Source organism: Gossypium arboreum, chromosome 8 (genome assembly GCF_025698485.1).
Source record: "Gossypium arboreum isolate Shixiya-1 chromosome 8, ASM2569848v2, whole genome shotgun sequence".
NCBI classification, from domain to species: Eukaryota; Viridiplantae; Streptophyta; class Magnoliopsida; order Malvales; family Malvaceae; genus Gossypium; species Gossypium arboreum.
In genome coordinates, this window is record NC_069077.1 from 130,176,910 (window position 1) to 130,191,801 (window position 14,892).

The window sequence follows — 14,892 nt, forward strand, 5'->3', positions numbered from 1 at the left end:
TTTGTTGAAAAATTCATTTAAATACTTGGAATCATATTTTTCATCATTGAATTTTTCCTACCATTTCGTTATGAAATTTTGAACTAACAATGGGATTCCTATGTGTGGAACTTTTTCGTAAGCATAATTCTGGGAAACAGTCTAAGAGGATACACAACTTTGAAAATAAATGGATTGTTTTGTATATGTATTTTTGGTCTAGTTTTAGCTAGAATTTGTTAAAGAACTTTGGCTACAAATATTGGATTTTTGCTGGTAGGATATCAAAAGAAGATGGTTTATACCAATCCACCGTTCTTGAAACCAATTTGGGAATTGAATTGGGTGTCATACTTGAAATATATGAGCTAATTATTTCTCATATGTTGGGTGTTGATAAGAAAGGTGTTGTACTAGACTATTTGATAGTCTCAATATGTAAAATATAGGTGGTGGCCTGTTTTGATGGTAAATTTGGATGGGAATTTCTTTGAAGAGTTTGGGTTTTCTCCCCAATCACTTGGTCTAAGAATTTTAATTATTTGGGTTGTTAAATAGGTAATGAAGTTAGAGTCTTTTGCATTTATGTAATGTTTGAACAATACTGATCTAATGGCTTAAAATGCCATCATTTGAAAATTTTTTGGATAACAATATTTAAAGGTTTTTCAGAAAATTATTCCCCCATGATGACATATTTTTCAAATTTTTTTTTCGTAAAATATTATGAGGATTTTGGTGTGGCAGACTGCAAAAATGCTACTTCTTTTGAAAAAAAACCTTTTGAAGATATGTTTATTTTGAAATATTTTTGAGAGATTTTGGTTTATGTAAAACAACCTATTTATTTTTTAAAATCTTGACTACTTCAACAACAATTTGTTTGAGAGGAGTTTCCTCTTTGGATTGGGTTATGTCTAATGCCACTTTTGGGGATAGAGAGAGACTTAATTTTTTTTTATTTGTGAACTAATTTGATTCGAGGATGCATGATTGGAGGTTTTTGATGAGGATAATCACTCATTTACTTCTCGCGGGCAAATTTCATACCATGATTTGATGGGTTTTGAGGATATTTTTGTTTTTGGAAGAATTCTTCTACTTTTCATTTTCTTTTGTCTTTAGTTTTTGGGGCATTTTTTAAGGAATTTTGCTAGTGAGAGAATCAAGTAAAGAATTAGTTTCTACTTTGATATATTCAATTTCAAAATCAAATATACTCAAATTGCTTGTCATCTTGCAAAAATCTATTTTGATACAATATTTTGAACATCTTTTTGTAAAACTTCTTTTGTAAATTTGAAATCAATTCGTAATAGAAATTTTTTATTTAATAAATCACTTTGAAATTTTGTAATACATAAAACAATTGATAAAATATCTTTTTTGATTGTACTATAATTTTGTTGAGTTAGATTCCAGTGTCTAGATGTAAACTAGACTATTTATTCTTTTTCTTCCTTGATCTGTATCAAAATCCCAACATACTCAATCTCAGACGCATCTGATTTTACCATTTTGGAGACGGTTGGATCAACTAAATGTAAACAAGAACCCTAACTCTAAACCCTACAAGGATACTTTGTCCTTAACATGCCTAACCGAACTTATAATACCCCTAACCCATCCTCGTCGTCAGAATAGTGTCACATGGTATTACAACGATTAACATTTTTGATAATATTTAAACACAATTAAAAAAATCAATTTAAATATCATAAATCAATGTCCAATCAATAATCATAGAATTCATACAAAAACATCATTAATTGAGCTTATGGGATTTTAGAAACATTCGCAAACAAACAAGGATTAATTTGAACAAAATAGAAAAATGTAAAAAAAAAACTAAAAACAGGGGTCACACAGCTGTGTGACAAAGGCCAGCACATGTGGCTATTCCACACACTTGTGTGCTCAGATTGTGTAACTGAATGTAACCATATAAAAAATCCTGCACCTAAAATTAATAAGACACATGGCCGTATGAGGTGGTCGTGTGTGGCACGTAGCCGTGTGACAGCCTGTGTCCCAGGTCACGTGCACCCAAAATGACCCCTAATACAAGCAATTCAATATCCATTTCTTGGTCACCAAACCAAACCTTTTCCAATCACTTTCACTTGGTTAAAACACATTCAAACATACCTAAAACATGCCAAAATCATTCATCTTATATGCCTAAGCAATATGCCATCACTTGGCACCACAATTCAAACATTGAAACATAATCCATTCAAGTGCAACTACTTAGCATTTCATACTTCTTCAACTATCAAATTTACCTCATTTACTATGACCAAAATTATCAACCAAGATTTATCAAATTACCTAAACATTTTTACCAATTCAACCATTCCATTCACATTCAATCTTACCATATTTCAGACACATCCAAGAAGCATATACCAAACAACTAAAGACATACATATATGGACATATACAAGCTAAATCTATACACATATATGCTTAAACTAAGGTTACATCATTATAGCAAAAGAACTTATATGCTCTTAGAACATGCCACTTATAAACTAAATAAAAAATAATCACATCTTACACCAAATCATTGAACAAATAGTGTGATCTCCAAAAGTAATCTAATTGACAGCTCAAATCCAACAATCTACAAAGAAGAAAAATCAAAACGAGGTAAGTTTGCATAAAGCTTAGTAAGTTTGTGATAAACTTAAACTTTGACGTACCAAAAACGATGTAATAAAACATTTTACAAGATAATTTTATGCCCTGGTCATGAGCTCGTTAATTTCCTAGACACATCACAAGTCTCACAAGATTAATAAGTTTATATATAAAACATGTAACTTTATCATGCCATCAAACATATACCTAAAAACTCATTTGGTGCATAATCAACCATCACATATTTATTTAAAATTTAACACATTCATTCTTTAAATCTTATACTTACATTTCTTTTCTATACAACACAACCTTACAAGGTTAATAGGTATTGCAAAGAAACATATAATTCCAACAATAATGGAACATGTAATAATAACATAACAAGTACATATTACATCATCATGTGTTTGATAAACATAGCTTCCCATTCCAAGTATTTATATCAACATTTTCCAATTCACAGGTCTTGACCATATAACATTTTATATATGTGCATATTCGTTTAAACTTTTACTACCTGTTGAACCAAATAAAATAACATCGGATACTCGGGAACTGCTCACACAATTTGTGACTGTAACATGTAATAGTATATGCTCACATGAGCTGTGAAATAGGCCTGCTCACACAAGCTATAGGCCGAGATATTAAGCTACACGATGCTGCTGAGAATCCACAACAAATACAGGACCTCAACCATCGGTAGGACATCCAAGACCAGCACCCGAAACTGTAAATAACCTCCTAATGACATGTCATTTGTATCCTAAGTACTCACACGGTTCAAATGTGACACATTTCATATCCTAATCATTTAACTTCATTTCCATTATACCATTTCAAACTCACATCCATGTATTTCACATTTTCCAAACACAATACTCAACTTAAATATCATCATAACTTAGTCCAACTCATCACATATCAATCTCAAGTAGTTAAATTGAATAAAAACATAAATATATATTAAGTCACAAAAATAACAAATAATTAATTTAATCAATTTACAAACTTACCTAATTAAAAATAGTTACAAACACAACACCGACAATTTCTCTTTTAACTTAACTTTCCCACAATTAATGTCAGGTTAGCTCGTTTCTTGATTTAAATATAATAAATTTATTCAATTAACCAATTAAAATATTATAAAATATTAAAATTCATATATTTGACCTTTAATCATCATTTTACACTTTTACCCTAAACTTTTACCTTTTATGCAATTTAGTCCCTAAACCCGAAACACACAAATTAATCACATTTAATGAAAAAATATGCTAGCCAATTTTCCTAAGGGTCCATTACAGCCCCTGTTTCTTATCATTTCACACTATTTTCATTGAATTTTACTATTTAAACAATTTAATCCCTAAACATTGAAATTACTAAAAATCACTTAACAAAATACTTATATCTAGCTATAAAACTCAAGAATCCATCAATTAAATTGTCAACACAACTAAAATTCATTAATGGAAAAATCCAAAATCTTTAACAGTTTTAAAAACGGAGATACATGTTAGCTGTACTTAATTGTAACGGTCTCAAAAATATAAAATCTACAAAAAAAATGAGTGAAAAACTCACTTACATGCAATGGAAATATCAAAGCTGAAGCTTCCCAATTTCTCCCATGATGGTTCGATGTTAAAATTAAAAGAAGAAGAAGATGACACTAATTCTTTAAGTTTTCTTATTTTTAACTTTACTTATTTTATTTACTTTATATAATATAACATATATAATCTATAAATGTCTTAACCATCCAATAATATGAAAACATGGTATAATTATTTCATAAGTCCTCACACATCCTCTAGTTAAGTTATTTAACCATTAAAATTCAATAGTGATTAGATTTTTCTACTTTTATGATTTAGTCCTTTTCAATTAATTAACTAATTAAAATTAAAATTTCCTAACCAAATATTCATATACCTATATAATAACTCAATAAATATTTAATAAAAATATTTACGGGTTTGATTTTTATAAATGAGGTCTCAATACTTCATTTTTCAAAACCAATTGAATTAAGGAATGAACCACTTAACTTAACTATACGATCAATTAATGAAATTTATTAAATAAAAATTTCAATAATATTATAATTGACTTATAAATATTAAATTAATAATATTTACAAGGTCAATCATTAAATTTGTGGTTCCTAAAACCACCATTTTCGACACCACTAAAAATGACTATTACCAAACTGTGCATCAATACTAAAAAAATATAGTAAATTAATAAAGATAGTTAAACCAAAATTCAGAAATATTGAAAACAAATTTGAAGATTTTCAAAACTTAGATTTACCTATTCCTCCTTGGTTTTGATACCAAACGAGTCCTAAGGATTTGAGGATTGAATGGAAGTGGATGGAAGTAAAATTTTGAAATTTTGAAAACTTAAATTTGAAAATAGGAAATTTTTGAAATTAAAGAAACCTTTCACAAGAGAACTCTTGAGTTCTATTTTGATTCATATTCTGAGTCGTGGCTTACATTGCTAAATTGGGAGCCTTTTATAGAGGGTTCTTACCTTTTTACAACGTCTTTCTTGGGGAATGTGATACCTTACATTATTATTATTATAAAGATGACACAATTACTATTTTCAAGACTATTATTACAATCACAAATGAAATTCTCTAAAATACAAAACTTTTGCAAGGAATCTCTATTGTATCTTCTTTTTCTTTTGAGAGAATTTTTATAAAGAAATGTTACTATCCATCTCTGTATTTTCTTTGCAAAGAATCTTTACTATTCATCTTTTTCTCTTTTTTTTTCTTTTTTTGGTAGAGAATTGTTCTTGTTCATCTCTATCTTTTCTTCGTAGAGAATCATTTCTGTTCATCTCCATTTTTTCTTCGTGGAGGATCTTTACTATTTATCTCCATCTTTTTCTTTGTAGGGAATTACTTCTATTCATCTTTGTCTTTTGTCTTCCAAGGAATCTTTGAAGGTTGCAAAATAATTCTTCTTCATCTTTCTATTTTTTACAAAAATTCTTTCTAATTTTGGTGATTGATATTGTTGTGGTGTCATTTGCAAGATCCACCATTTTGATTAAAGATGTTGAGGATTTTTCATCTTCTGAGTTGGAATCCATTGAGTTGAGTATCTCAGCCATAAATTTTTTGTATTCCTTTTTTTGTCTTGGCTAGAGCCAATAATGTGTTGGAAGTTGATTTTTCTTGAAGAAACTTTGCAATAGTTTGGTTGGGGCAACGAATTTATATACTATCGGGGTTTTGTTAAAAAAATTCATCCAAATACCTAGAATCATATTTTTTATCATTGAATTTGTCCCACCATTTCATTCATTCCTATGTATGGATTTTGTTCACAAGCATAATTGCAATGAACAATCCAAGAAATATACAGTTTTGAAAAGAAATGAATTATTTTGTATATGTGTTTTTGGTCTAGTTCTGGTTGAAATTTGTCAAGGGCCATAAATTTTGGATTTTTGCTAGTAGGATATCAAAAGAAGATTATTTATACCAATTCCACCATTCTTAAAACCAATTTGGGAATTGAATTGGGTGTCATACTTGAAACATATGAACTAAGAATGTCTCATATGTTAGTTGTTGATAAGGAAGGCATTCTATTTGATAGTCCCAACATGTAAAATATGAGTGATGGTTTATTTTGGTGGTAAATTTGGTTGGGAATTTCTTTGGAGAGTTTGGGTTTTCACCCCAATCTCTTGGTCTAATAATTTTATTATTTGGGTTGATGAATGGGTAATGAAGTTAGGGTCTTTTGCATCGGTGTAATGTTTGAACAAATATTGATCCAATTTAAAGTAGTATATTTTCATAATATTGTTGATTTTTTGTGAATCTAATGGCTTCAAATGCCATCATTGAAAAGTTATTTGATAACACTATGTGGAAATTTTTCAGAAAATTCTTCCTTCATAATGAAATTTCTTTCAATACATTTGTTTGTAAAATATTGTGAGAATTTTGGTATAGCATTTTGTGAAGATGCTACTTCTTTTGGAAAAACCTCTTGAAGATATGTTTTTTTTTAATTATTTGTGAGAGATTTTGATTTGTGTAAAACGATCTCTCTGTTTTTTAAAATCTTGTTTGCTTCAACAATAATTTGTTTGAAAGGAGTTTCCTCTTTGGATTGGGTTATGATTAACACCATTTTTGAGGATTGAGAGAGACTATGTCTATTTTTTTATTTACGAATTGTATTCATTCAAATTTTTATGAGGATGATGATCCCTAATTTTTTTTCTTGCAGAAAAATTTCATGATCATGATTTGATCGATTTTAAGGATATTTTTGTTTTGGAGGAGAATTTTTCTACTTTTCATTTTCCTTTATCTCTAAGTTTTAGAGACATTTTTGAAGGAATTCTCTGGTGAAAAAATCAGGCAAATAATTAGTTTCTCTTTTGATATATTCAATTTCAAAATTAAATATACTCAAAATTGCTTCTCATCTAGCAAAAATTTATTTTAAGACAATATTTTGAACATCTTTTGTAAAACTTGTTCTGTAGATTTGCAATTAATACATAAAAAATATGATTTAATAAATCACTTTGAAATTTTGTAATTCATAAAACAATTGATAAAATTTCTTTTTTGATTGTACTATAATATTTTGGAGTTGGATTTCGATGTTTAAATGTAAAATGGACTATTTGTTCTTTTCCTCCCTTGGTTTGTTTCAAAATCCCACCATACCCTATATCAAAAGCATATTTTTCTACTATTTTGGGGACAATTGGATCAACTATAAACAATCAAGGAAGTTTGATGATTTGTTTTTTTTTGTTTGGGTAACTATATTGGTGTGAACATTTGTCCATGGCTGTGGATTCTTCTTGAGCCTTTCATACAAGGGCTTAAATAATTTGCTAAAACCAGGATAAAAATCTATGACATAGTTTAGCCTACTTAAAAATCTTTGTAGATGAACTTTATTAACGATTTCATTTGGAAAATTGTTGGCAAATTCTATAGATCTTTTTATTGGAGTAATGGTCCACTAGGTAACATAATGACCTAGAAACCTTACTCTGGTTTGAAACAAATTAATCTTGGATTTAGATACTACTAAGCTATTATTTTTATAACTTTGATAAAAATGGTTAAGTATTTTTTAGATTTTCAAAAAACACTAGCTCATCATCAATGTATACTATTGTAAATAGGGAATATAGATAAAAAAATCATTCATAATTCTTTGAAATTCAAATGGAGATTTTTTAATCCAAAGAAATTAGATTCCATTCATATTGCCCAAATGATACAATAAATATCATTTTATATCTTTATTCTTTTATTTAGATTTACCAAAATCATGATTTCATGTTAAATTTGGAAAAATATTGACATTGCAAAATTTTTATAATAAATCTTTTTATTTGGGATTGGGTATCGATCCATTTTAAAGCTTGATTTAAAGGTTTGTAATCAATAACTAATCTTGGCCTAGTTCTTTCTAGTTCTAAATTTTTTATCATATAAGATATTGAACAACTCCAAGAAAAGCTACTTTTTCTGATTAATTTTTTATTGAGAAAACCTTGTATTTTTTATACAAAATTCTTCCATTTCTTTGTTCATATGTATCAACCTTTTGTTGGAATTTGTCTTTCATCAAAATCATTTTCATAGGGTAATTACTTAATGTTTTTTTCCTATTCCAAAAGGCATTAGGAATATCATAATATATTGTTGATTCTATTTCTTCTTTAATTTGGTTTATGCTTTATTGGATCTTTTTTTGCTAATTATTCAATTAATTTTTAAAACATATTTCTTCTTTTAGAAAATAACTTTGTCTTTGTTTACGATTAAGTTGTAGTTTAGTATTACTTCTCAAAAGTGCTTTTGGAGTCATAAACAATACTAAACAAATAACTTTTGGAGTCAGGTGTACTTTTGAACCCAAAAGTACAAAAAAGTTTTTTCTAGCTTCTGCTTTTTTTTTTTCAAGATATCTACCCGAGCGAGCCTAGTAACTAATCATTCGCATTCTTTAAGCCCATTATGGGATAGATGTTGGCCACAAGTTTTAAAGTTGCTCTATACTCAGGGCGAGGATTGAACCCTCGACCACTTATAAAGTACTTCTGCTTTTGGCAAAAATGTTTTTAAAAATAAATGACAATTTTAACCCTTACAAAGTATTTTATATAATATTTATATTGGGTTAATAATTACTTTTCTATTGAAATTTATTTTAAATATATAATATTATATATTTTAATTTTTATTGGTTATATTTTAATATTTAAAATATATTTTATATATTCAAATTAAATTTTATAAATAATTAATATTAATTACTTAAAATATTTAAAATTTATATTTCATATATTAAATTATTAAAATAAATTATAATAAATTATTTTTATACTCTTACTAAAATATCATAATATTAACTAATTTGAACTAATTTATACATTATTTAAATGCATATTTGTTATTTTATAACACCATGTCTAAAATGGTCATTTTACATCTCAAAAGTACTTTTTGACAATAATATTAAACACTTAAATCTTAAACTAATTTTTTAAAAGTATTTCTCAAAAGTAATGCTAAATTAGCTCTAATTAAATTGTTGATTTTCCCAATTACAGATGGATAGAGACTTAACAAGTTCATATTTCTTATTTTGGGTTTTCCCACAAAACTTTGGTGGAGATTGAATGATTTGTTACCTTATAGGGTTTGGGTAAATATATGAATGAGGTTTCTAATATGACGTATTGAGTAATATCTTTTACCATTAAAAAACATGTTTGATATTTGATACATTTATTATAGATTTCAACATTAGAAATTTTGTAGGTATTATTTTGAGGTTTTTACCATTTGCAGTTTTAACAAATTATGATGATTCTAATGTTTTGTCATAGTATTTTGTTGGAATTATGCATTCTTTAATACAATTTTGACCTACTCATGTGTCGAAAAGGGCTATTATTTCAAATTAAAATTCATTATTTATAATAAGATTTATTTTTGTCAGTTATCTTTGAATGGATACTTTAGTAAGAACCATTGTGTATTATCTTCTGGCTCGAGTTTAGTTTCTGAAAAACTATCTTTTAAGATTTCATGTTCTAAAGTTTACATTTGTTTCTTCATTTCTTATTGTTCATTTTAAGTTGAGAAAGTTCTAACTTAATTTGTTTTATTTCCGATTGTGTATTAACTTAATTTCTAAAGTTTGCATTTGTTTCTTTATTTCTTATTATTCATTTGTTTTTTTATATTTATTAAATATTATATCTTATATATTGTACATTTGTGATTGGCGAGGAATAATTTCTTTTTCTTTTTTTGGTTTGCATTTCAATGAGGATTTTAATTTAAGATATATTCTTGTTTAAGTTCTGAGTCTTGAATTTTATCAATAATTTCAATCATGAATCATTGATATTTGATTAACATATTTTTTAGCACCCCAAACCCAGCCCAGACGTTATGGCCGGATCCGACATGCCACATCGATGCGTTCAAAACATTTTATATTGTTGATCCAGAAAAACTTACTTAGTGTTTTAAAAGATGATTATAGATTAAAGTGGATGGAAGCTGTGCACCAGGTAGGAAACCGGAAAAGAGGAGGTGAGTCCATCGAACTGCTTAAGTACCAAGCTCCCTTCAGATTCAATCCTAGACATGCACACCGCCATTGCCACACCTTAACGTCATGTATATTTCTAGGAAACCGATTTGATTAAGTTCTTTTTAGGAAAAGTGATTAATTTTGGAAAATACTTTCATTGTGGAAGCTTTGCTTGTCATCATGGTATTTTGAAATCAATTGTTGTTTTTGAAAACGCGCCCTAAAGCTTTCCAACTTCAACAGTTAAAATAAGTAATACTTATCTTAGTAATACATATTAAAATCATCAAAAATAATTAAGTGGCCTTATTACATTTAAACACCCAAAACTTCAAACATAAATAAAAGGATGTCCAGCTCACCAGAAGAAAATCAAACTTTCAGAACGGGTGGCCACTCCGAATTCCCTCACAGCTCCAAGTCCACTATGGTTGGGGATTACCTGCGTGGATGAAAATAAAAAGGGTGAGTTTGGGGAAACTCAGTGTGTATGGAAAACCGATTCAAAGCCCAAGTCAGCTTAAGCCTATTGGGCCTAAGCCCATTCAAGTAACAGTGGTACTAGACCAGAGCCCTTTTCAGATTACAATAAACTGGGCCTTAGCCCCTTATTCAGATAACAGTATGGCCCATAGGCCCATTTCAAAATACATGCAACATCAATAAAATATGCAAGCCCATTTGGGAGACTACTCAACCCACCAACCACTACACTCCACCGCACCAGCCCTACACTCCATGTGGGAATAGCTCAACCCACCCAATCCAACACTCCACGATTGCGACCTTCTTTGCTCATTATCAAATAAATTGAGGCAAAGCCTCCAAGATGTGGACAAGCCACTTTCAAGACTTCCTCCGTCAATATCCCAATCCCATGCATCGATAATAACAACATGGCATGCAAGTAAATAACAACAATCAAACATGCATTTAGGTCAATTTAACCCTAGGGGCATTTCGGTAATTTATCTACTAGGGGTAAAACGTAAATTTTCCACTTTTAAAGGTATTTCAGTAATTTATCTATTTTAGGGTTTTTCATGCATATTCCTACTTTTCACGTACTAATGAATCACGCATCGAGGGTTCTTACCGAATTGGGCGATTGGCCCATCATTCCAATTTTGGCCCATTAAGCACAAAAATATCGAGGGCACAGAAATCATGCAATTTGCAGTCCAAATTTTGCAGCTTACCAAAAACATTAATCGATTTACCTCACGAGCATTCGCACACTCGCAAATCTACAAAATACCGGTTTTCGGCATTTCGGCTTTTCGACTTTTGCCGATCCAGACTAAGAAAGAGGGTGTTAGTTACACACTGTTTGCGACAATATCCGACGAGATCCACACACTAATCGCCTACAATTGGATTACTAACACGTTAATCTAACTATTCAAATAAAACTACGATTAACCCCTTACAATATTCGGCCAACCACACCTACAGATCATAGTAAGCTTATAAGAAAACAATAAGCAACTCATTAACAATTTTTTGTCAATGTTTACCACATAATCATAATTTCACTCCAAGCTATCTTCCTGAGCAACAGTCACTAAATCATTTATAACTAGAGCTACGAAACTCCAAATCAAGTTCCGTTAATTTTCCTTGAAAATAGACTCATATATATTTTATCCATAAAATTTTCAGAATTTTTGGTTTAGCCAATCAATACCAGATTTTTCTCAAAGTTTCCCATGTTTCACTGTTTGACTAATCTGACCACTATTCATTACAAATCAAATTTCTCATTGTAAAGAATTCAAAATATGTTTTCGTTTATTCCATTTGAAACTAGACTCATTAAGCTTTAATTACATAATTTATGCAACTTCTAACTCATCTCCCACAATTTATGGTGATTTACCAAAGTCACATTACTGCTGCCGTCCCAAGCAGATTTATTACCAAATCACTTTTTCACACCTAACTTGCATGCTTGTTATTTAAACATGTATATCACCAATCAATCATCACATATCTATGATTTTACTTACGTATAATCTCCATTTCATCATTTTAAAGCACAACATGTTAGCTGATTTTTCCCTTTAACATCTAAGGCGCATGCATGCTCATTTGTTTGGCTCAACTTCACCTATCTTCCATTTTTTCATCAAAAGAACATGAAACAACAACCATTTCCTTCATTTTAATTCATGACTAAATGCTCACAACACAACTAAAAACCAAAATATGCTTCAAGAGTTAAGGTAGAATCAAGAAGAACTCATGAACATCAAGATAGAAGCAAACTACCATGAACTTACCTTCAATTTTCTTCCCCAAGTGACCGAACATTCAAGAGCTTTCTCCTCTCCTTTCTCTTCTCTAACTTTAGGCTATGATGAACAAAGATGGACAAAACTTTGTTCTTTTCACCCTTTTTTCTTTTAATAAAATTTCATATTTCATCCATTTAATTCTTTAATACAAAAGACATGAAATGCCTATCATGGAACATTTACCTAAACCATTATCATGGAACATTTACCTAACCCATTATCATGGAATATTTACCTAATCCATTATCATAGAACATTTACCTAACCCATTATCATGGAATATTTACCTAATCCATTATCATGAAACATTTACCTAACCCATTATCAATTTGTACCATGAATTATGGATATCAAGTGCTCATATTGTCTACAACAACATGATGGCTTGCCACTTCATGTAAAATGGGAGGTTTGTCATGCAAATCCTCCTATTTTGCACTCCTATTTATTTGGCCACTTCAATTTAGCCTATAGCATTTTCAAACATTTTCACATAGATCCTATTTCATAATTTCACTCACAAATGACAAAATCAAAGCATGAAATTTTGCCAACATTCACAGAATTCCCGAAAATTGGGGCGTTGCAACTCTACCCTCCTTAAAAAAATTTCGTCCTCGAAATTTACCTAATCCAACTAGTTGAGGGTATTGTTGACGCATAGTTTCTTCTGATTCCCAAGTAGCTTCTTCCCTTCCATGATTACGCCAAAGTACTTTCACTAACAGGACAAATTTCCTTCTGAGAACCTTAACATCTCGAGCCAATATTTGCACAGGCTCCTTCTCAAAGGTCAAATCAGTCTGAACTTCAATTTCTGCAACTTGTAGGACATGAGCAAGGTCAGCACGATAACGCCTCAACATGGAGACGTGAAAAACATCGTGAATCCTGTCTAACTCTGGAGGGAATTCCAACTGATAAGCCACTGGGCCTACTCGCTTCAAAACCCGATAAGGCCCAATGAACCGCGGACTCAACTTGCCCTTCTTACCGAACCTTAATATCTTCTTCTAAGGAGAAACCTTTAAGAAGACCATATCACCTACTGAGTACTCAATCTCTTTACGCTTCAAATTTGTATACGACTTTTGCCTATCAGATGCTTCTTTTAACCGGTCCCTAATTATTCTGACCTTATCCTCAGTATCAGCTACCAACTCTGGTCCAAGAACTTGTCGCTCTCCTAGTTCTGTCCAACAACTAGGTGTACGACACCTTCGTCCATACAGTGCTTCATACGGTGCCATTTGAATATTCGCCTGGTAATTGTTATTGTACGCAAATTCTGCCAACGGTAAGTAATCCTCCCAAATACCTCGAAAGTCAATCACGCATCCCCTCAACATGTCCTCCAGAATCTGAATAACCCTTTCCGATTGACCATTAGTCTGGGGATGGAAAGCCGTACTAAAATTTAATCGCGTCCCCAACGCCTCATGCAACCTTTGCCAAAATCGAGATGTAAATCTGGGATCCCGATAAGAAATAATTGAAACTGGGACTTCATGAAGTCACACAATCTCTGCCACATACAACTTGGCTAACTTTTGAAGTGAAAAGTCAGTACGAACAAGTATGAAATGGGCCGATTTGGTCAATCTATCCACAATCACCCACACCGAGTCTTTCTTTGATGGTGTCAAGGGCAGTCCACTCACAAAGTCCATGGTTACCCTCTCCCACTTCCAAAGTGGTATCTTCACTGACTGTAATAGTCCAGAGGGTAATTGATGCTCAGTTTTCACTTGCGGCATGTCGACATTTCCTTACAAACTCACACTTTTCGCTTAAGTCCGTGCCACCAAGACAATTCTCGTAAGTCGTGATACAACTTGTTACCTCCTGTGGTGCATGGCACAAAGTCCTCCATGAGCTTCCTTCAATATTGTCTGCCTCAAATTAGAGTCCTTCGGAACATAAATTCTTCCTCGGAAACACAGAACTCCTTCGCCATTTAACCCAAACTCAAAAGTTTCCCCTTCATTAACTTGTTGGAAACGAGCGACCAAAGACTCATCGTTCAACTGCTTTTCCTTAATCTGATCCACCCAGGTTGGCCTCACTTGCAACTCAACCAATGACTTTCATCATCATACAAACTCGACGAGCAAACATTGCTCTCGAGATCGAATCTGACTTACGACTTAGAGCATCGGCTACCACATTAGCCTTGCCTAGGTGATACTCGATCGAACAGTCATAATCCTTAAGTAACTCAATCCATCTCCTTTACCTAAGGTTCAGCTCCTTCTGAGTCAACAAATACTTAAGACTCTTATAGTCAGTGTATATAATACACCTTTCTCCGTACAAGTAATGTCTCCAAATCTTAAGTGCAAATA

General features: G+C 30.9%; 1 long non-coding RNA gene across 1 annotated transcript; it reads right to left on the bottom strand.

The window, feature by feature from the left end:
* Window positions 1-2,317: 2,317 nt before the first annotated feature.
* Window positions 2,318-4,936, bottom strand: LOC128296554 (uncharacterized). Its single transcript, XR_008287179.1, has 2 exons — window positions 4,220-4,936; window positions 2,318-2,605 (listed from the first exon to the last, which is right to left on the bottom strand). It is a non-coding gene; the product is annotated as an uncharacterized LOC128296554 (long non-coding RNA).
* Window positions 4,937-14,892: the final 9,956 nt, after the last annotated feature.